This window comes from Lithobates pipiens, unplaced genomic scaffold (genome assembly GCF_037356315.1).
Source record: "Lithobates pipiens isolate NorthernLeopardFrog02 unplaced genomic scaffold, aLitPip1_a1.2 Scaffold_1, whole genome shotgun sequence".
NCBI lineage: Eukaryota > Metazoa > Chordata > Amphibia > Anura > Ranidae > Lithobates > Lithobates pipiens.
Window position 1 is genome coordinate 57663226 of NW_027507685.1, and position 21317 is coordinate 57684542.

The following is a 21317-nucleotide window of genomic DNA, read 5'->3' on the forward strand; positions in this document are numbered from 1 at the left end:
TACCTGTGTGTAGAAACAAAAAGGCAGGAGCAGAGCTGCCCAAACGCTTCCACCTGACACGCGAGCCCTGCGGTTTGACCACAGCCGGGCTAAATGTAGAAAAGTTAAAGGAAAAAAAAAACCTTTGCCTGCCCGGCACCCAGAACTGCATGCCCTGGGCAATACAAATTGAACATCCCTGCAACAGTGAATAGGCTGACAAAAGCCCAGGCGCCAGAACTTCTAGTCGCCATGGTGACCTGGCACCTGGGATTTGGCGAGTCCTGTGCTGCAGATTGTGGTGTTAAAATAATGCAGCAGGTCGGGTTTTTGGTTTCTGGCCTGTCATCGTGCTTTAGCACTTTATCAGCCCATTCAAAACAAAACATGTTCACATGAGAAGTACTGCACATTAATGTATGTGCCACAGCAACGGACAGAGGATCAAAATCTTCCATTTTAGAAGGGAAGGTTTTTTTGTTCCCTATTTTAGGTGTGCTTTAAATAAAACCAGAAATACAAACTGACACTAGTCCCTCTTCCAACAATAAAACTCGAAAATCAATCAAAACCTCCCCATGATCAGTAGCACATATTTTCAGCCTGCTCTGCACCCAACTCTAGTTCCTTCATGTCACTTTACTAGGCAGTAATCTCTGGATATTCACAAGTAGGTAGCCTTACAATAATCGTTTACATTAAAGCCAACTTTAGACATTCAAGACATCCCTTGAAGATCAACAAAGGTTTGTATATTTTGCTGCCTTTGCTTGTTACATCAACCAAGAAAAGGTGTGGTGTCATTCACATTCCACACATTAGACTGCCATAGGCAAAACTAGTTCTCTCCCCCCCCCCCCCCCCCCCCCAACTGCCTTGTGAGGCTTGCGCCCCCTTCACCGCCACCACAAATCTATGCAAAAATGTTTTATGTCTTACGGTGGCCATATATGCTTTGATAAATTTTGATTGACCTCTCCCTATTGGAGAAATCAATTAATGGTAGACAACACAGACTATTGAAATATTCTTGAATTGATAGAAAGATAACAGAATCATCCCAGTGCTGCAGACTGATGCAAAATGAATATTTTTTAACATTGGCCGACCAAATAAACTAAGTCTATGGGAAGTGCAACAATGAAGCTCATGCATCTTTTTTTAGCACTTTTTTTTTTTGATTACTATGCGTGCAAAACTGTATGGCTGTTTGGGGTGCCATTAACAACTAAATGCACTGCAATTCCAGAAGAGTTTTTTTTGTACATGCCCAGGATGTGTTCATGCACTACTCAAGTGTGAATGCGGGTTAGATGGCGTGTACAAGCGTGGCACGTGTTTTTGCATGTTTTGTTAAAGCATACAAAACCACGCAATTTTGCATGCATTTACGCACTACACAAGTGTGAATGCAGATTAAATGTGGCCATCGTAGCAAGCTTTTACCTGCCAAAACTGATTAGAATGCAACTTGTTGCATAATCTCTGTGCAATCAGGCCCAATTCTTTCCTTTACCATGTAGAAGAGACCACTATCATCCAAAGTGCATTGATAATGAGCAATCCAAGGACAGGCAGAAGTAATTCACCTGTCACTTTAAATTAGATATCTGCCTATCAATAGGCGGCCAAAGCACACGGTGCAAAACACCATGGTACAAACATGGCAAGTCACCATTAAAGCATAACAAAAAAAAAAAAAAAAAAAAAAAAAAAAAAAAAAAAAAAAAACATATGCTTCAAGCTTCGATTCTCAATTGTCTCATGCTGTGTACATTTAGTTACCATAAATACCTTAGAATCATTCCAGAGATTTCTACCTGCATTAATTTCCTTGAAGCCACGTGTTCACAATTCAGTCTACTCTTAATATATCCCTTTTTAGCCACTCATTCAATTACAGTGAGAGAAGAGACAAGGGTAAGCAATGATCCTAAGGGAAAGGACACATCCCCAGCAGGTCTTTAGATTATGCCCCTCCCTGCTGGGCACTGGATAATGCGAACTTTAGATGCGCTGACCAGTTGCTTGACTACTGTTCCAGAAGTAGATCTGATAGAACGTAATCAAGCAACTGATGGGCAGACTACATAACTAAAATCTACACCATCCAGTGGCCAGCTCTCTCACTGGAACATGCACATCTAAAAGGGTGCCAAGGAAGGCGTCCTTTCACACCAGCCAAGGTGGAACAGCAGTTTAGCAACTGGGATAGAATTTGACCACAAAAGGCTACTGGAAACTGACATCACAACCAGGCAACTACACGAAAGCACACTGTACATGTGTGCCGATATTGACCTTTACAAAATCCATTTCTGGGTCACTTCTTTTGAATAGTGGAACTAACCAATAAGTTATAGTGGGGGGGGGGGTAATTTTGGGATGCAAGGTCAGCAATTCACAGCCAACAGGAAGCTTTGGAAAATATTAGAGGGGGCTGGGAGGCCGGATGCACTTGTGTTCTGGACCAGTCCAATTAGAAGATGTTAGGCTGGTCACCAACCCTGACTGGAGATGCAGACAGAGTGATATCCACAGTCAGTGACACATGCTAGGCATTACATAACTACCTGCTCCCTGTCCAGACCCGGCAAAGGAAGTCTTCCAGCACCAAATTCTTTATGGCTCCAAGGTGTCATGTGACCAAATGCCTAGGGATGCAAGGAAAGCTGAAGCTTAAAGATGGGAACCTATACCCAACACAACATGAAAAGGCCACCTGGTTGTATTTATCCTTCAGGCAAAAGGTTTCCAGTCCTCCTCTGATAGGTGGGCAGGGACATCAAAAGCTCCTAAGTGAGCAAAGTGAAAAACAATGGCAGGAGATCTCAATGTTGGAGTATCTTCTAAGGCATAGGATGCAGTGTGCGTTGAAGGGTCATATGTTTAATGTAAAACATGATATTGAAAAAAGGAAAAGGTGGAGATACCAACTCTCTAAAAATGTAATAATATTATTATTATTATTATTAATAATAATCAACTTGAATAATTTATACTAATAAAAAGAATATACACAAAAATAAATAAAAAAGGAGGAAGCAGTGTGTCTTCCTCTATAACTAAAACATTTGGGTGGCAAACTCTTAGAAAAAAGTGGCTCATTTACATTACATTCAAAAGACATTTGATTCAACAAAAGAAAACCCAAACGTTTAAACAAGATGTTTTAACACCACTGTATTACAAAAATAAGTCCTGCATACTAGTGTGTTAACCTATATTGTACCATGTAATAATTTTTTTTTTGTAAAAAACACAATTCACCTACAAAGAAGTTTTTTTTCTTCCTAGATTTGTGAATTTTAGAGAGACATTTCATAGACAACTTCTGAAAACGAGGACAAACTCCTTCACGCACATTTTCAGTGCGTGCGATATACCTTGGAGGTATGTTTGTCGCAGTAAATGTACATCACAACTCACTTCAAGGGCAGTATTGGCTCAACTGCTGATAATGGCTTTAACTAGATGTGTGCGTCCTGACCGGTTTCCTGTTACTGGCAGTAAGCACACATTTGGATTTGATTATTCTTCGACTGGCAATACAGCTGCATCTCAAAACGTTCCTCTGACAAATACCAGGAGCATGTAAAGCAAAATCATGTGTCCTCCATATCAGGATCAAACAGACAAAGGGAGCTTTAGTAAGTTTCCAGCGTGATTCCGATTGCTTCATAAAATGGGGAAAAAAAAAAAAAATGTCTGATCGGCAAAAAGTGTGTAGACTAAGGGGGAAGACAATGATCTACTGACTACAACCTATCCCCAGAGAAACCTAAAGAGCTGGAGGAGTTTTTTCAAGCGCTTTTGCGTTAAAAAAAAAAAAAGCGCCGGAAAAGCTCAAGTACAAAAGGCTTCCTATTCAAATCAATTAATGCTTTCACATTGGGGTGGTGAAAAAAAAAAAAAAAAGACTCCATGCAGCATCTTTGGAGAGCTATAATAAAAAAAAAAAAAAAAAAAAAATAAAACAAAAAGGAAAAAAACGCCCCTCTCCATTGAAATGGATGGGAAGCGACTCAAAAGCACCAACGTGTTTTTGGGTCACGTGTTACATACATACATACATACATACGCCTAAAAAGCGATCAGCATTTTACTGCCAGGTTTTTAAGCAAACCAGTGTGAAAGGGGCCAAACTATGAATTGACTATGTGTAACAATCTTTAGACACACTAACTAAAAACCTTTTACAGACTTGGTACACACCAGCACCACCTCTTATGCAACTTGAGAACAGGACAAGGGAAATCACTATATTATTTTCAGTGGTGCCTGTTCACATGAGTGACTCTGTAGTGCGATTTTGGAAAAGGTTTCTGTGCTCCTTTGGTGTGATTTGGCTCCACAGAATATGCTAACCACATCCAAATCACACTACATAGACACACTAAAATTTGCATCAAAAGTCACAGCGACATGAACTGAGCCTTAGTCATTGAAACAGCACCAAGAATGCACCAAGTCTAGAACTCTCAGCTACCCACTACTTTGAGTGAAGGTTAGCACCCCTGTCAGTTTTTACTTCTGCCTGTATTCCCCTCTTGGAAGATTTAGGTTCCATTCACACTTATGTGACTTCTCATGCAAGTTTGGACATCAAAGTTGCATGACAAATCGCAGCTCATTCTTTTCAATGGCACCCGATCCAGAGTGTGTAAAGTCGGATCAAAGTAGAGTCCGGATGAAATTTTAATTGTGAGGGCCATGCTGGCACACCCCTACCCAACGTCCTTCAAGCTAAAAAAAATTGAAGGCGCAGAGCGGAAATTCTCAAGCCAACAATGGCGGTATCCAATTAGATGCAGCCGAGTTTTTGGGGGGGTTTTTTGGTATTCCGACAGCCGTGGGTGCCAGCGATCAGAACACCATAGCCAGCATTGGAGATTTGTCCATCCACACAGTTTAGCATGGACAGAGCAATTCAGAGATGATGGGCTGCCAACTTTAGACAACTTTTTTGGCATTTACAGGACAGGAAGTGCAAATCTCTTGAATGGGACAAAAAAAAAAAAAAAAAAAAAAACACACACACACCACACACACACCTCTAGATTGCTTGCTAGGGGCTGTAGCACTCACTACTCTCTCTGCGCAGCATTATAGAATAAGTATATTTGAAGAGTGGTGGATACCCACAGCAACCTACCACCATCTAAAAATACAACACTGGCTGACTGGTAGGTTTAAGGACACAAACTTTTGTTAACCAGCAAGCCCAAAAAAAAAAATGTAATTCTTTTCAAACAAAATGAGCTGCAGTCACCTGGAACAAAATCAGAAGTCATCGTGCTAAATGTCTTTTCATCACTGAAAACAGTAACAGATAACCATAGGTGATCTCATCAACTCCATAACGGCCCATTTAATCAGTTTGCAGTGCTCAAATATACAATGAATAGCAACCAGATTAAAAATCAGTTTACTGCAGCAGATCTGGTAGAAATTGCGTTTGGTTGCAAGTGGATACAGCATAAAATTACCACTCACTGATTGGTTGCTAGAGTGTTCAGCACATTACTACTGCTCACTGATTGGTTGCTGGAAGTTACTTCACATCCTTACAGCTCAGTAATTGTTTGCTACAGGTTACTGCACATTACCACTCCCCGATTGGTTGCTACAAGTTACTGCACATTATTACCACTCCCCGATTTGTTGCTAGAGGTTACTTTGCATCATCACAGCTCAGTGATTGGTTGCTAGAGGTTACTGCACATTACCACTCCCCGATTGGTTGCTACAAGTTACTGCACAGTATTACCACTCCCCAATTGGTTGCTAGAGGTTACTTTGTATCATTAGAGCTCAGTGATTGGTTGCTAGAGGTTACTGCACATTATTACCTCACCGTGGACTGGGGAAGACCCACCAAGAGACAGAAAACCCCTATTAATTGCTAATAGCACTCCGTTATGAAGATGCAGGTAAGAGCCGAGCCCAGAGGGACCCGCATCCCCGGGGATGGGCTGCCAGGAATAATGACTAGTCATGCTGTGTGAAGTAGAAGGACCGGCCTGGAATAGAGAAGTCATACAGGACAAGGGACACTTACACAAAGTTAGTCCTCCCAGTGCAGCTCGTTGTCGGGTATCCAGAGGCAGCCAGCACCTCTCTCCTCCGCCGTCACCTTCCTTCCCTCTGCCAGCTCAAGCCACACAAGTGAACGGAGCCCGGCCAGACACAGCAACACTCCACAGCCCCGCCCTCTGCTCCTCCAAACACTGGCTGCGGCCACCCTGCTATCTCAGCCACACCGCTCTTCTCATTGGCCCCTAGTGCTGTCCATCTGCAGTCAGTGTGCCGCTAATTGGGCAGGACACTGTAGCCTCGCAGGGTGGAGGTTGCTTGTGTGCAGGGCTGTCTCTTAACCCCAACCTGGACACGACACATGTTCCCTGTTCCCATCACCCTGATAGAGAGCAGTGCAGAGGCCGCCTACACACAAGCATCACTAGTGCTGAGATCGTGCCTGGAGCTGTACCCGGGATCCTCACTCCATTCCTGATGATGTGCCGGCACTGTACACAGCCTCAGCCCAGCACTGACACCCCCCATTCCACTCCTTATACCTGGCCACCTACCGGCTGCGGACCGACCAGGGAACTTCACCGATCAGAGCTCAACACAGCCAGACCTGAGCAGATCGGAGCATGTGGATGGGAATCGGATCCAGTGTGTGCTGAGTACCTGTGTACAGGGATAGAGAGCCCTGCAGGAATCATAGATCCCAACTGTCCCTCATTCACAACAATGTCCCTCTGTCCTCCAATTTGTCCCTGATTCAGAACAGTGTCCCTCTCTCCTCCTCATTGTCCCTCATTCACAACAATGTCCCTCTGTCCTCCTCATTGTCCCTCATTCACAACAATGTCTCTCTGTCCCTCTCTCTTCCTCATTGTCCCTCATTCACAACAATGTCCCTCTCTCCTCATTGTCCCTCATTCACAACAATGTCCCTCTCTCCTCATTGTCCCTCATTCACAACAATGTCCCTCTCTCCTCATTGTCCCTCATTCACAACAATGTCTCTCTGTCCCTCTCTCTTCCTCATTGTCCCTCATTCACAACAATGTCCCTCTCTCCTCCTCATTGTCCCTCATTCACAACAATGTCCCTCTCTCCTCCTCATTGTCCCTCATTCACAACAATGTCTCTGTCCCTCTCTCTTCCTCATTGTCCCTCATTCAGAACAATGTCCCTCTGTCCCTCTCTCCTCCTCATTGTCCCTCTTTCACAACAATGTCTCTCTGTCCCTCTCTCTTCCTCATTGTCCCTCATTCACAACAATGTCTCTCTGTCCCTCTCTCCTCCTCATTGTCCCTCATTCACAACAATGTCCCTCTCTCCTCCTCATTGTCCCTCATTCACAACAATGTCTCTGTCCCTCTCTCTTCCTCATTGTCCCTCATTCAGAACAATGTCCCTCTGTCCCTCTCTCCTCCTCATTGTTCCTCTTTCACAACAATGTCCCTCTCTCCTCCTCATTGTCCCTTGTTCACAACAATGTCTCTCTGTCCCTCTCTCCTCCTCATTGTCCCTCATTCACAACAATGTCCCTCTTCCCTCATTCAGAACAATGTCCCTCTCTCCTCCTCATTGTCCCTCATTCACAACAATGTCCCTCTGTCCCTCTCTCCTCATTGTCCCTCATTCAGAACAATGTCCCTCTCTCCTCCTCATTGTCCCTCATTCACAACAATGTCCCTCTTCCCTCCTAATTTTCCCTCATTCACAACAATGTCCCTCTGTCCCTCTCTCCTCCTCATTGTCGCTCATTCAGAACAAAGTCCCCCTCTCCTCCTCATTGCCCCTCATCTTGATCTGATCTATATAATTGTATATAAAATGTATTACTTATCTATTAGAAGTGTTTCCCAGAGCCAAACCATTCATCCAAATTCTAAAACTGCCACATTTCTAAATTCCAAAATCATTTTTTTGTACAATTCTCCCTTAAGGAGGTGTGACAGGGGGTGTGTCCTATACCTGCATACTATTACTGGGAGGTATGTACAAAGCATAGATCCCAACTGTCCCTGATTGGGGACAAAGTCCCTCTTTCCTCCTCATTTATCACTCATTTTGGTCTGACCTATATAATTGTATAGAAAATGCACTACTCATCGATCAAAAAGTGTACATTGCTGTATTTATAAATTTCCAAATGCCAGTAAGGGAATAGTTGTGGGGAAAAAAAGTATGTGTGGGTTTAACCAAGAATTTTTTTTCGTACAATTCTAATTTAAGCGGGGTATGTCCTATGCCTAAATACATTCGCTAAGAGGTGTGCCTCGTTCCCATCTCAGAAAGTTGGGAAGTATGCCAGCGCACTGCCAGTGCTGATTACTGTATTGTGCCAGTGGCGGCTGGTGAAGTTTTAGGATGGGGGGCCAATACCCCGCCCTTCCTTTTTGACCCCTCCCACTTGGTGAAAATGGGCATGGTTTCAGTGAAATAGTGGGTGTGGCTCTAAGGTGGTGTGGTTAGTGTCTGAGATGAAGGAGGGATGGAGGGACAGCAGGCCCAGATCCTACACAACATTAGAAATATGTGTATTCTAGAAATTTTAACAATCAGCAGATAAAGATATTCCAAACACCTGGTGTTAGCACTTCAATCATCTCAGCACCATGGTTGTTATGGTGTCAGGTTGATTGAAGCACATTATTTCTATTATAACATTGTAATATAAAATGAAATCATTCAACTTACCATAATGCAGAATCAGTGGAAGCCCTGAGCGTGTTTCTAGCCACATCGCCTGCCACCAGATGCCATCAGGTGTCCCCAGCGGAGTCCGTCCTTACATCAGGTGCCCCCAGCGGAGTCCCTCCTTAAATGCAGCCTGTGTCACATAAATGCAGACTGTGTCACCACCAATTGCAGTAGCATGTGTCCCACCAAATTGCAGCAGCCTGTGTCACCATCAATTGCAGCAGCATGTGTCACCATCAATTGCAGCAGCATGTACCCCACCAAATTGCAGCAGCATGTGTTGCACCAAATTGCAGCAGCAATCGCACCAAATTGCAGCAGCATGTGTCCCCACCAAATTGCAGCAGCATGTGTCACCACCAATTGCAGCAGCATGTGTCACCATCAAATTGCAGCAGCATGTGTCACCACCAAATTGCAGCAGCCTGTGTCACCACCAAATTGCAGCAGCATGTGTCACCACTAATTGCAGCAGCATGTGTCCCACCAAATTGCAGCAGCATGTGTCACCACTAATTGCAGCAGCATGTGTCCCACCAAATTGCAGCAGCATGTGTCACCACCAAATTGCAGCAGCATGTGTCACCACCAAATTGCAGCAGCATGTGTCACCATCAATTGCAGCAGCATGTGTCCCACCAAATTGCAGCAGCATGTGTTACACACAAAAAACAATATGATAGGGGTGAATGGGCCGATTAGTCTGCCTCTTTGATTCCCCCTTTACTTTCCTTCTTTACCCATTGGGAACTTGATCCGTTTTTTGCAACCTGAGCTCAGGAGATACTAAAGAGTATCCATCACGGATTTACCTGTGTTCACTTACGCCTCAAGAATTTTTACTAAAAACACTGAAGATTTAAACTTTATGAGTTTTGTGTAATCAATCGTACCAATTTCCTCCTTTGGAAACGGTGATCTCCCTATTTGGGACACACTTTTACGAAGGAATAATTCAGAACATTATTATCAGCTCCTGAAGAAGTGTCATCGTAGACACGAAACATGTAGAGCACCAAAAATATATGTAATCGTTGACTGTATGATTGATATCCTTGATCCCTCATTTGTATAGATATATATTTTGTTTTTTTCTTTCCCTTTTGGAAATTTGGAATGGTTGTTATTATGTTTGATAGGATGTCAATTAGGTCTTAAATGTGTAGTTTTAAGGAGGAAACATTTTCCCTTTTTTTGTGTAAAAAGGAAATTGAACTTTTCCCTGTTCTTTTCAAATTGTCTTTTTTTTTTTTTTTTTTTTTAAATAAATAGAAATAATTCTTTTTGAATATACTGGTTGTGTTCACAACTTTCTTTATGCCTAAAAAGTCCAATTGAACCCACATTTTTTCTGAGGTCTTTTTATGTGAAGGTTCTTTTATTCCTTTTTTTATTTTTCTTCCTCACTCCCCCTTCTCCCTGTCAATATTTATATTCACTAAGTGATAATTAGAACGCGGCATTTTTTCTATCAGTGTATCCACAGACACCACCCTGTGATAGATACACACTTGTTCAATTTTTTAAAAAGCATGTGTCACCACCAAATTGCAGCAGCATGTGTCACCACCAATTGCAGCATGTGTCCTGCCAAATTTCAGCAGCATGTGTCCCACCAAATTGCAGCAGCATGTGTCACCATCAATTGCAGCAGCATGTGTCCCACCAAATTGCAGCAGCCTGCCTGTGTGACATCAACTCCCCCTCCCCCCTTACTTACCTTGCTGTGTGTTGTCCTCTCCAGCGGTGTCTCCTGTGGAGAGGTCCATCCTCTCATACTTCCTGTTTCCTCTCTCCTAGGCACAATTGGAGAGAGAAAACAGGAAGTGACATCAAACTCAGATGTCAATCAAACCACCCGGCCATGGTAATATATACTACGAGCGCCGGGCGGAAGCTACTCGGCGCTTCAGAAAGCGCTGCAAGGTGGGCTAAACTCCTGCGAATGAAGCACCACGTCTGCAATCTCGTGATTGCATAGACTTTGCGCTTCCCCTTGGTGCACTGTATACAGCGTCGGACTGTGTCAGGCGTCCGAACACAGTGCACTTAAGGACCTTTTTTTGTATTTTTTTTTAAAGGGCCAGCTTTAAAAAAAAATGTTCACTTTTTTTTGTGACTGCCTGGAGGGGGCTGCGCCCAGGCGCCCCCTATGGACGGGTCACCACTGTATTGGTCCCTCCTGTCCCCTCATACTGTGCCCTCCTGTCTCCCCCCTCGTACTGTGCCCTCCTGTCTCCCCCCTGTACTGTGCCTTACTATCCCCTCTGTACTGCACCCTCATACCTCCGTGTACTGTGCCCTCCTGCCCCCTCCCTGTACTGCTCCCTCCTGTCCCCCCTGTACTTTGCAATACTTTCCCCCCCTGTACTGTGCCCTCTTCTGGCCTCTCTGTATTGTGCCCTCTTGCCCCCCTATACTGTGCCCTCCTGGCCGTCCTGTATTGTGCCCTCCTGTACTGTCCCCCTTCTACTTGCCCTTTACTTCTCACACACAGCATATGCATACCACAAATTACCCCCCCCCCCAGTACATTCGGCTACTCCTCCTGAGTATGGGGATACCACATGTGTGAGACTTTTACACAGCATGGCCACATAGAGAGGCCCAACATTGTCAGGCGTTCTAGGAGCAAAAATTACTGTCAGGAAAGGTTTCACCAGCTGATGCCGCTGTCGGATATTTGGCTTGCAGTACTGATGTCCACCTGATGCGGGTGTCTCCTGACAATCTGGAACTGTCAGGAAAGGTTTCACCGGCTGGTGGCACTATCTGATCCTTGGGCCGCAGTACTGTTGTCCACCAGCGGGTGTTTCCCAGCAGTTTGGAGCTGACATTATCTCCTGCTATCAGGCGTCACCTGAGCCTGATTGCAGGAGATGTGTATTAATAATACCCGGAAAACACACACACACTTGCCTTGGTATCGTCCTTGCGCCCTGACCCTGAATCCTGTGCCCTGTAAATGAACATGCCCCTCCTGTGACCCTGTTACCTTTGCCCTGCAGCCTGATCCATCCGTCTTCTCCCTGTCCTATTTGCTCCCTGCCCCCATCTGCTGATCTCCCGTTGATGACCCTGGGCTGGCTACATTTACGATTCTGGTAGTCCCCATTTATTTTATATACCTATCTGACTGTTATTATTTGTGGGTCTCTGTCTGGTAGTTGGTTTGTTGTGCACTGTGTTGTATTGGAGGTGTTTGTATTTACATTTCACTTACTTTAATAAATTACTCTATTCTCACTTTACATGCGTTTGGTTTCCTCTGTTGCTGTCTATGCAGTTCTGGTCACACCTGATTTATGACAGTATACCAATTCCATCCCTGACCAGAAGTGGCTGCACAGAGGAACCATCTCGGTTCTGTTTGCTTTGCTGAAAATGAATTATGATGATATTGTTTATTATACTCTGCTGGCGTCAGAGTGGTGAATATTGCTGCCAGACACTGAATGATTGGACCAGTGACCAACTGCTTGAGATCATTCGCTTAGCTCACTCCCTGGTTGATCAGGGCTATATGCTGTTTGGGGATGTTCAGGCTTTAATTCAAATGTGTACAGCGCTAACCCTGCCCTGTACTCCAAAGGGCTGTGATGATACTTCTCCCCCTTTCAGTGTCAATCAGGTCTGTTTCTTTTGTGGCTTTTGGAGGATGACTTTACATACTTTTTCAAACATTACTCAGCTTGTTCCCAACAGGTGATACTGGAGTGTGTTGATTCTGTGCAGTCCCTTGTCTGACAGGCAGTATGTAAACCGCAGTTTGTCCAACCATTACTCCTAGCATGGTTTGATATATTGCAATCACCCTCAGCCAGCCCACAACAAACCATTTCTGCTACCAGACACTTGCCTGCCCAAATGTCTTTTCCCCCATCACCCATGGCAACCTCAGTCTCAGCCCAATATACTCTACTTCCCACCAAATGCCAATACCCTGTTTCTGCTTGCTGCACCTATCCTGCTGTCAATATCGAGGTAAGGAGGCCGAGATGCTGAGAGGGCTCCCCTTGCGGCCGAGTGCAGTACAACCCTGAAGGTGACACAGGGATGCAGTGCCCACAGTAGCACAGGTTGCCGGGTAGCAGCAGCAGGTGGAAAGCTGAGTAGACAGTCTCTGGAGGCAACTGTGCAAGGAAGTCCAAGGCAGGGTCAGGGTCAAGCCGAAGGTCAAACACGGGAGATCAATCCGGAGGTGAGAGCAATGGATCCTGAGCTGGAGACCAGGAAACGGGAGCCAAGCCAAGCCGAGGTCGGGTGCCGGGAGCAGACAAGGAGTATCAGGGACAAGCCAGAAGTCGGAGCCAGGAAAGTAGCAGAAGCAGGTCAAACAAGCCGGGTCGGTAAACAGGAGATCAGACAGCAGGGATAACAGGCACAGGTACTCAGGAGAAGCTGACGATAAACCAGCAATGCGGCACTGTCAGGTGAACGTTTAAATAGGCACGGCGCTTGGGTTACGTCGTGAGCGCGCCATCGCGTTCGTACGCCTACGACGTGTAACGTTATGCGTTCGTCCTACCCCGCGTACTCGCACTTGAACAGAAGCTACATCAGGCGTTCGTCTGGGAATCACATTGCGTCTTCGTGAGCGCTGACGCGCGTTAACACGATCGTATCTTCCGAGGTAACGCCTATTTCCCTGACAGTGCCCCCCCCAAGGGGCAGCCTCCGGATGCCTAAACGAGCCCATTTTTCGGGATGAAGACTACGAAACCTGTGTATGAGCCTAGGTGCATGTACAAAACTTGCAGGTTCCCAAGAATTCTCTTCAGCAGAATACCCCTTCCATTTAATTAGAAATTGGATTGTCCTACCTCTCCGACGACAGTCAAGGATAGATTCGACTTCAAATTCGGTTTCGTCACCAACCTGAACCAGAGGCGGGGGCACTTCTTCTCTTCCTGAAAAAGGACTGGAGATGACACGTTTGAGAAGAGAGACATGGAAAACGGGATGAATTCTGAAAGATTTAGGTAAAGCAAGTTCAAATGCTACAGGGTTAATTTCACGTCTGATCTCAAAAGGGCCCAGGAACTTGGGTCCCAACTTCCGAGATGGACATGACAATTTTAGATTCACTGCAGAGAGCCACACTTTGTCCCCTATCTTAAAGGCAGGGTTAATTCTCTTCTTCTTATCATAATGTTTCTTGTATTCCTCCTGAGCCTTCTTCATAGTATCCTGGAGCATCTGATAGTTAGCTTGGATAAGGTTTACTCTGTCCTGAACTGCTGGGACCGTGGATTCAGGAATGGTATTGGGTAAAAATGAAGGGTGGAACCCGTAATTTGCCCAAAAGGGTGATTGGTTGGTAGAGGCGTGTACTGAGTTGTTGTACGCGAATTCCGCACAGGGAAGCAAGGAAACCCAATCATCCTGGGAAAAGGAACAGAAGCATCGTAGATATTGTTCAAGCGTCTGATTGGTCCTTTCCGTTTGTCCATTACTCTGTGGATGGTAGGCCGAGGATAGACATATTCTAATTGACAACAACTTACAGAGCTCCTTCCAGAACCTGGAGGTAAATTGTACCCCTCTATCTGATACAATGCTGTCGGGTACACCATGTAATCGGACAATTTCCCTAATGAAGATTTTTGCGGTATCCAAGGCGGAGGGGGTCCCTTTCACCGGCAAAAAGTGCGCCATCTTAGATAAACGGTCCACCACCACCAAGATGGTAGTGTACTCTTCAGAAGGGGGCAACTCCACAATGAAGTCCAAAGAGATTTCCTTCCAAGGTTGTTCTGGGACTGGTAGCGGCCTTAGCAGGCCCCAGGATCTAGCATTAGACCCCTTGTTTCGTTGGCAGGTTGTACAGGAGTCAACGTACTTTTTACAGTCAGATCTTAGGGTAGGCCACCATAAGGACCGCTGCACAAGGTCAATCGTCTTCCGAACTCCGAAGTGGCCGGCTAGCTGATGGTCGTGGAAGGTCCTTAATACGGGTAACCTGGCTTGCTGAGGAACAAAAATTTTATTCTGATGCCATAGAAGCCCTTCTTGGCTTCTCAGGGAAGAAGCTTCTATTTCTGTACACTGGCTAGAGGCCTGGACTAACGAAGCTCTTAGATCCGGTTGGATTAATAGGAAATTCTGAGGAGACAGGATAGTACTGGGTGTAATTTTTTCTGAGGAATCTGGGAACATCCGGGACAAGGCATCTGCCTTGCCATTTTTTGATCCTGGACGATAAGTCACATGGAAATTGAACCTTGAGAAGAATAAGGCCCATCGGGCTTGTCGGGGTCTTAGACGTTTGGCCGTGCGGAGATATTCTAAGTTTTTATGATCAGTGAAAACCAGAATGGGGTGAGCGGCACCTTCCAAGAGGTACCTCCACTCTTCAAGGGCGGTCTTGATCGCCAGAAGCTCCCAGTCACCTACATCGTAGTTCCTTTCTGGGGAGCTCATCTTCCGTGAAAAGAAAGCTACGGGGTGCAATAATGCCTTGGGACCTTGACGCTGGGATAGAATTGCCCCTGTGGCCACCTCTGAGGCATCAACCTCCAGTACGTAGGGTAAGGCAGGGTCTGGATGCTGCAGGATAGGTGCGGTAGTGAAGAGGGTTTTGAGCTGGTCAAAGGCGGACTGTGCTGCTGGGGACCAGAGGAACTTGGTATGCTGACGAGTGGTCTGCGTGATGGGTGCTACGATGGTGGAGAAGTTCCTTATGAATCTTCGGTAGAAGTTTGCAAACCCGATAAACCTCTGAACGCCCTTCTTGTCGGAAGGAGCGGGCCAGTCTAGGATGGATTTCACTTTCTGGGGGTCCATGGCGATTCCACCTGTGGTGATGATGAGTCCCAGGAATTGAATGGATTCTTTTTCAAAGTCACACTTCTCGGCTTTAACGAATAGTCCATGGGTCCTGAGAATACCTAGCACTTTCTTAACATGTATTCTATGGAGTTCCAGAGTGGTCGAGAAGATAAGAATGTCGTCCAAGTAGGCGACGATGAAGTGATCCAAGTACTCCCGGAAAATGTCATTAATAAAGTGCTGGAAAGTTGCTGGGGCATTGCACAATCCGAAGGGCATGACTAAATATTCGAAATGCCCAAATCTTGTTCTGAATGCCGTCTTCCACTCGTCCCCCTCCCGAATACGGACAAGGTTGTAGGCTCCACGTAGATCAAGTTTGGTAAAAACGCGGGAAGTGTGGAACCTTTGGAAAAGTTCTGGGATGAGCGGAAGTGGGTAGCGGTTCTTGAGGGTGATATTATTTAATTCCCTGTAGTCCACACATGGTCTTAAAGTCTTGTCTTTTTTTTCTACGAAAAAGATGCCTGCACCAGCAGGGGATGAGGAAGGACGGATGAATCCCTTTGCCAGATTCTCGTCTATATACTGTCTCAAGGCCCCAAGTTCAGTCTCAGAAAGAGGGAAAATCCGGCCGAAGGGAATGGGAGCTCCTGGCAATAATTTGATGGGGCAATCATAGGGACGATGCAGGGGTAAGATGTCCGCCTTTTTCTTGTCGAACACATCTCTGAATTCCTGGTAAGCTGCTGGTATGTTGGGAGCAGGACTGGGTACGGGTTGAACGGTCAAACAGCTGGACAAGTTTCTTGACTCGGGATCCAGGCAGTATTGTTGGCAGTAGGCAGAAGTGAAGGTTATTTCTTTCTTGAACCAATCAATCCGAGGGTTGTGTGCCTGAAGCCACGGGATTCCTAGGATGACAGGAAACATGGGAGAACACAGGACGTCAAATTTAAGAAACTCCCGATGCCCTGAACCTGTGGTCGTTAGAATGGGTCTTGTTTCCCTGGTGACATGGCCAGAGCTAGGTAGGGAGCCATCGGCCAGACGGACAGTCAGTCTTTGTTTCTTTAAGAGAAGCGGGAGAGCAAGACTTTCAGCCAAGGATAAATCCAAAAAGCAGCTGCAGGCCCCAGAGTCAAGTATTGCCTGTAAGTGGACCTCCTGACCTGCCACCATCAGTGTGACAGGAAGGGTGATGTGGGCTGAAGCGGGCTTCGTTACTTGGAGGTGAAATGGAGCACAGAGGGTCGGTTTACTTGGTCTTGTGGGACAGTTGTTAATACGATGTCCTGACTCCCCACAATAGAAGCAGAGGTGTGCCTGACGGCGGTGAAGCCTTTCCTCAATGGTCAAGGGGGAGCGGAACAGGCCATTCGGAACAGAGGTTGCCACCGGGCAGACCGGGGATGGAGCCTGGATAGGATTAAGAGTCCAAGTGCGTTCAGACTGGCGTTCACGTAGGCGCCTATCAAGCTGAATGGTAAGTTGGATAAGTTCCTCAAGTGTTGAGGGAACCTCCAATCTGGCTAGCTCATCCTTGAGGGCTTCGGACAACCCCATCCGGTATTGATATTTTAGAGCTGCCTCATTCCAGCCAGCATCTGTAGACCAAGTACGGAACTCCACTGTATAGTCCTCTGCAGGCCGCTCACCCTGGCGAAGGGAGTACAAGGTTGCTTCGGCTGTAGCTGTCCGAAAGGGATCATCATATAAGCGAGCCATGGCTTGAAAAAACGGATCCAGAGTACTAATGAAGGAGCTGCGTTGGCCGTGAGCCCATGTCTGGGGATCGTCCCTTAGTAGTGAGATGGTAAAACCCACCTTGGTCACTTCAGAAGAAAAAGTCTGAGGCTGCAGGGAGAAGTACAAATAGCATGAGTTCCTGAAGGACCTAAATTTTCGTCGGTTCCCATGAAAATACTCTGGTGCAGGGACTCGTGGCTCTGGAGAGGTTGAGATTATAGTGGTAGAACCTTGGCCAGAGAGGATAGGTGACTCAGGAGGGTGCTGCAGACGTTCCTCCAGCCGGAGATATTTCTCTTGGAGTCCCTGAATCGCTGGGGTAAGGGCCATGACTTCCCGTAGGATGGCCTCTATCGGGGAGTTACCTCTGTCGGCCTCTGACATATGGCTGGTTTATACTGTCAATATCGAGGTAAGGAGGCCGAGATGCTGAGAGGGCTCCCCTTGCGGCCGAGTGCAGTACAACCCTGAAGGTGACACAGGGATGCAGTGCCCACAGTAGCACAGGTTGCCGGGTAGCAGCAGCAGGTGGAAAGCTGAGTAGACAGTCTCTGGAGGCAACTGTGCAAGGAAGTCCAAGGCAGGGTCAGGGTCAAGCCGAAGGTCAAACACGGGAGATCAATCCGGAGGTGAGAGCAATGGATCCTGAGCTGGAGACCAGGAAACGGGAGCCAAGCCAAGCCGAGGTCGGGTGCCGGGAGCAGACAAGGAGTATCAGGGACAAGCCAGAAGTCGGAGCCAGGAGAGTAGCAGAAGCAGGTCAAACAAGCCGGGTCGGTAAACAGGAGATCAGACAGCAGGGATAACAGGCACAGGTACTCAGGAGAAGCTGACGATAAACCAGCAATGCGGCACTGTCAGGTGAACGTTTAAATAGGCACGGCGCTTGGGTTACGTCGTGAGCGCGCCATCGCGTTCGTACGCCTACGACGTGTAACGTTATGCGTTCGTCCTACCCCGCGTACTCGCACTTGAACAGAAGCTACATCAGGCGTTCGTCTGGGAATCACATTGCGTCTTCGTGAGCGCTGACGCGCGTTAACACGATCGTATCTTCCGAGGTAACGCCTATTTCCCTGACACCTGCCTTTAATCCACCTGCCTCTTCTCTACTGCCTCCAAACCCACAGGAACTTCCTATAGCCACTGTTCCCTCTTCCCTACCATATTCCAGCCCTTCTCTTCAGTCTGTTTCACCCCTTACCTACAGTCCTGTAGTCTCCTACAGAACTTCATTGGCTAAGCCAAAGAAGAAACTGAAGTTTTTTCCAACTCATACGATCCTTCCATTAACATAACCTGCCTCCTCACCAGCCAATCTGCTCCAGTCTTAAGTTCCGGTGGCCGTGTACCGGCCTGAAGTTCGGGTGCCCATGTAATGGCCTAAAGTTCCAGTGCCCCATCCCAGCCTGAAGTTCCGGTGCCCATATCGCAGCCTGTGGAGCCGCTGCCCGTTACCCAGCCTGCTGATATGGTGCTCGTTGCCAGATGACCCAGAGCCTGCTGCCCAGCCAGACGACCCGGAGCCTGCTGCCCAGCCAGATGACCCGGAACCTGTTGCCAAGCCAGATAACCCAGAGCCTGCTGCCCAGCCAGACAACCCGGAGCCTGCTGCCCAGCCTGATGTACCCCTGTCTGCTGCCTAGCCTGATGTGCCCCTGTCTTCTGCCCAACCTGATGTGCCCATGTCTGCCGCCCAGCCAGACGACCTGGAGCCTGCCGCCCAGGCAGACAACCCGAAGCCTGCCGCCCAGCCAGACGACCCAGAGCCTGCTGCCCAGCCAGACGACCCAGAGCCTGCTGCCCAGCCAGACGACCCGGAACCTGCTGCCCAGCCAGATGACCCGGAGCTTGCTGCCCAGCCTGATGTGCCCCTGTCTGCTGCCTAGCCTGATGTGCCCCTGTCTGCCGCTCAGCCTGATGTGCCCGCTGCCCAGTTTGATGTGTTTACTGCCCAGATTGATCTGCCCGTTGCCCAGCTCGACATGTCTGTGCATGCTACCCAGCTTGATGTGCCTATGCCTGCTGCCTAGTTTGATGTGCCCACTGCCCAGCCTGCTGCCCAGCTTGATGTGTCACTTCCCAGTTTTATGTGCCTGCTGCCTAGCTTGATGTGCCTGCTGCCCAGCGTGACGTGCCTGTGCCCAATGCCCAGTTTGTGCCTGTGCCCGCTGCCCAGCCTGATGTGCCTGGGCCTGCTGCCCAGCCTGATGTGCCTGTGCCTGCTGCCCAGCTGGATGTGCTTGTGCCTTCTGCCCAGCTTGACGTGCCTGCTGCCCAGCTTGATGTGCCGCTGCCCAGTTTGATGTGCCTGTGCCTGCCGCCCAGCCTGACCTGCCTGTGCCTGCTGCCCAGCCTGACGTGCCTGTGCCTGCTGCCCAGCTTGACATGCCTGTGCCCACAGCCCAGCTTGACATGCCTGTGCCCGCAGCCCAGCTTGACGTGCCTGTGCCCGCAGCCCAGCTTGATGTGCCTGTGCCCGCTGCCCAGCTTGATGTACCTGTGCCCGCTGCCAAGCTTGATATGTCTATGCCTGCTGCCCAGCTTGAAGTGCCTGCTGCCCAGCTTGATGGGTCTGTGGTCATTGTACAGCTTGATGTGCCCGCTACCCAGCTCGATGTGCCCACTGCCCAGCTTGATGTGCCTATGCCTGCCACCCAGCCTGACGTGCCTGTGCCCGCTGCCCGGCTTGATGTACCACTGCTCAGCTTGAGGTGGTCTCTGTCTGGTAGTTGGTTTCTTGTGCACTGTGTTATATTGGAGGTGTTTGTATTTATATTTCACCTACTTTAATAAGTTACTCTATTTTCACTTTACATGCGTTTGGTTTCTTCTGTTGCCGTCCACGCAGTTCTGGTCACACCTGATTTATGACAATTACACATCTAATATCTTGACTACCTCTTACACTTTTGAAGGCCCTGGAGCACCAGGACAATGGAAATGCCCAAAAAATGACCCCATTTTAGAAAGCAAACACCCCAACGTATATTCTATGAGGCATAATGAGTCTTCTGAACATGTCTTTTTTTTTCACAAGTTTTTGGAAAATGTGGACAGAAAATTAATGCGCATTTTTTTTTTCACAAAGTTGTCCATTTATACAATATTTCTAATGCATAGCATGTACATAGCAAAGATGACACCCCAAAATATATTCTGCTACTCCCCCTGAGTATGGCAATACCACACATGTGAGACTTTTACACAGCCTGGCCACATACAGAGGCCCAACATCCAGGGAACACTGTCAGGTGTTCTAGGTGCATATATTTCAAATCTAATTTGACTACCTATTACACTTTTGTGAGCCACTGTAGTGGCACTGATGGGCACTGTAGTGGCATGGATGTGGCACGGATGAGAACTGATGTGGCATGGATGAGCATGTATGAGGTATAAATGAGCCATGGATGGGGATGACTGAGCCATGAATGTGGATAGCTGAGACATGTATAGGGAGGGATGAGCCGTGAATGGGGATGGATGGGTATGGATGAGATGACTGAGCATGAATAGGGATGGATGGGATGGCTGAGCATGTATGAGGTATAAATGAGCCATGGATGGGGGTGGATGAGCCGTGGATGGGGATGGATGAGCATGGATGGGGATGACTGAGCCATGAATGTGGATAGCTGAAACATGTATAGGGATGAATGAGTCATGGATGGGGATGGCTGAGCATGGATGGGGATGGATGGGTATGGATGAGATGACTGAGCATGAATAGGGATGGATGGGATGGCTGAGCATGGATGGGATGGCTGAGTAATGTATGGCATGGCTGAGTATGGATGGGATGGTTGAGTATGGATGGCTGTGCGTATGGATGGGAATGATGAGGCTGGAATGGGCATAGAGCAGCTCTGTGAGCACTACAGATCCAGCCCACATCGCTGCTGCAACCGATCTCTCACCCTCTCCTCATACACTGTACCGATCGGTCCGGAGAGTTGAGAGCTAAGCCAGGCATGCGCTGTCTTGTTTACAAATGAGTGTTCAAATGAAGGAGCGATCACGTGGTAAATGGCCACTGTCCTTGTGACAGCACAGGGGGCGAGCTCTCCAGGTGACGTGGGGTTCCCTACGAA

The 21317-nt window shown here is 47.4% G+C and overlaps 1 protein-coding gene across 3 annotated transcripts in view; it reads right to left on the bottom strand.

Annotated features, from left to right (window-relative positions):
• The window catches only part of PLS3 (plastin 3), a 132163-nt gene extending 125959 nt beyond the window's left edge, over positions 1 to 6204 (bottom strand). For 2 of the 3 annotated variants that reach the window (XM_077448119.1, XM_077447882.1), the window contains exon 1: positions 6041 to 6204. The gene's annotated coding sequence lies outside the window, so the exon portion shown is untranslated. The remainder of the gene's footprint in view (positions 1 to 6040) is intronic. The other variant, XM_077448041.1, reaches the window with a different exon arrangement.
• Positions 6205 to 21317: the final 15113 nt, after the last annotated feature.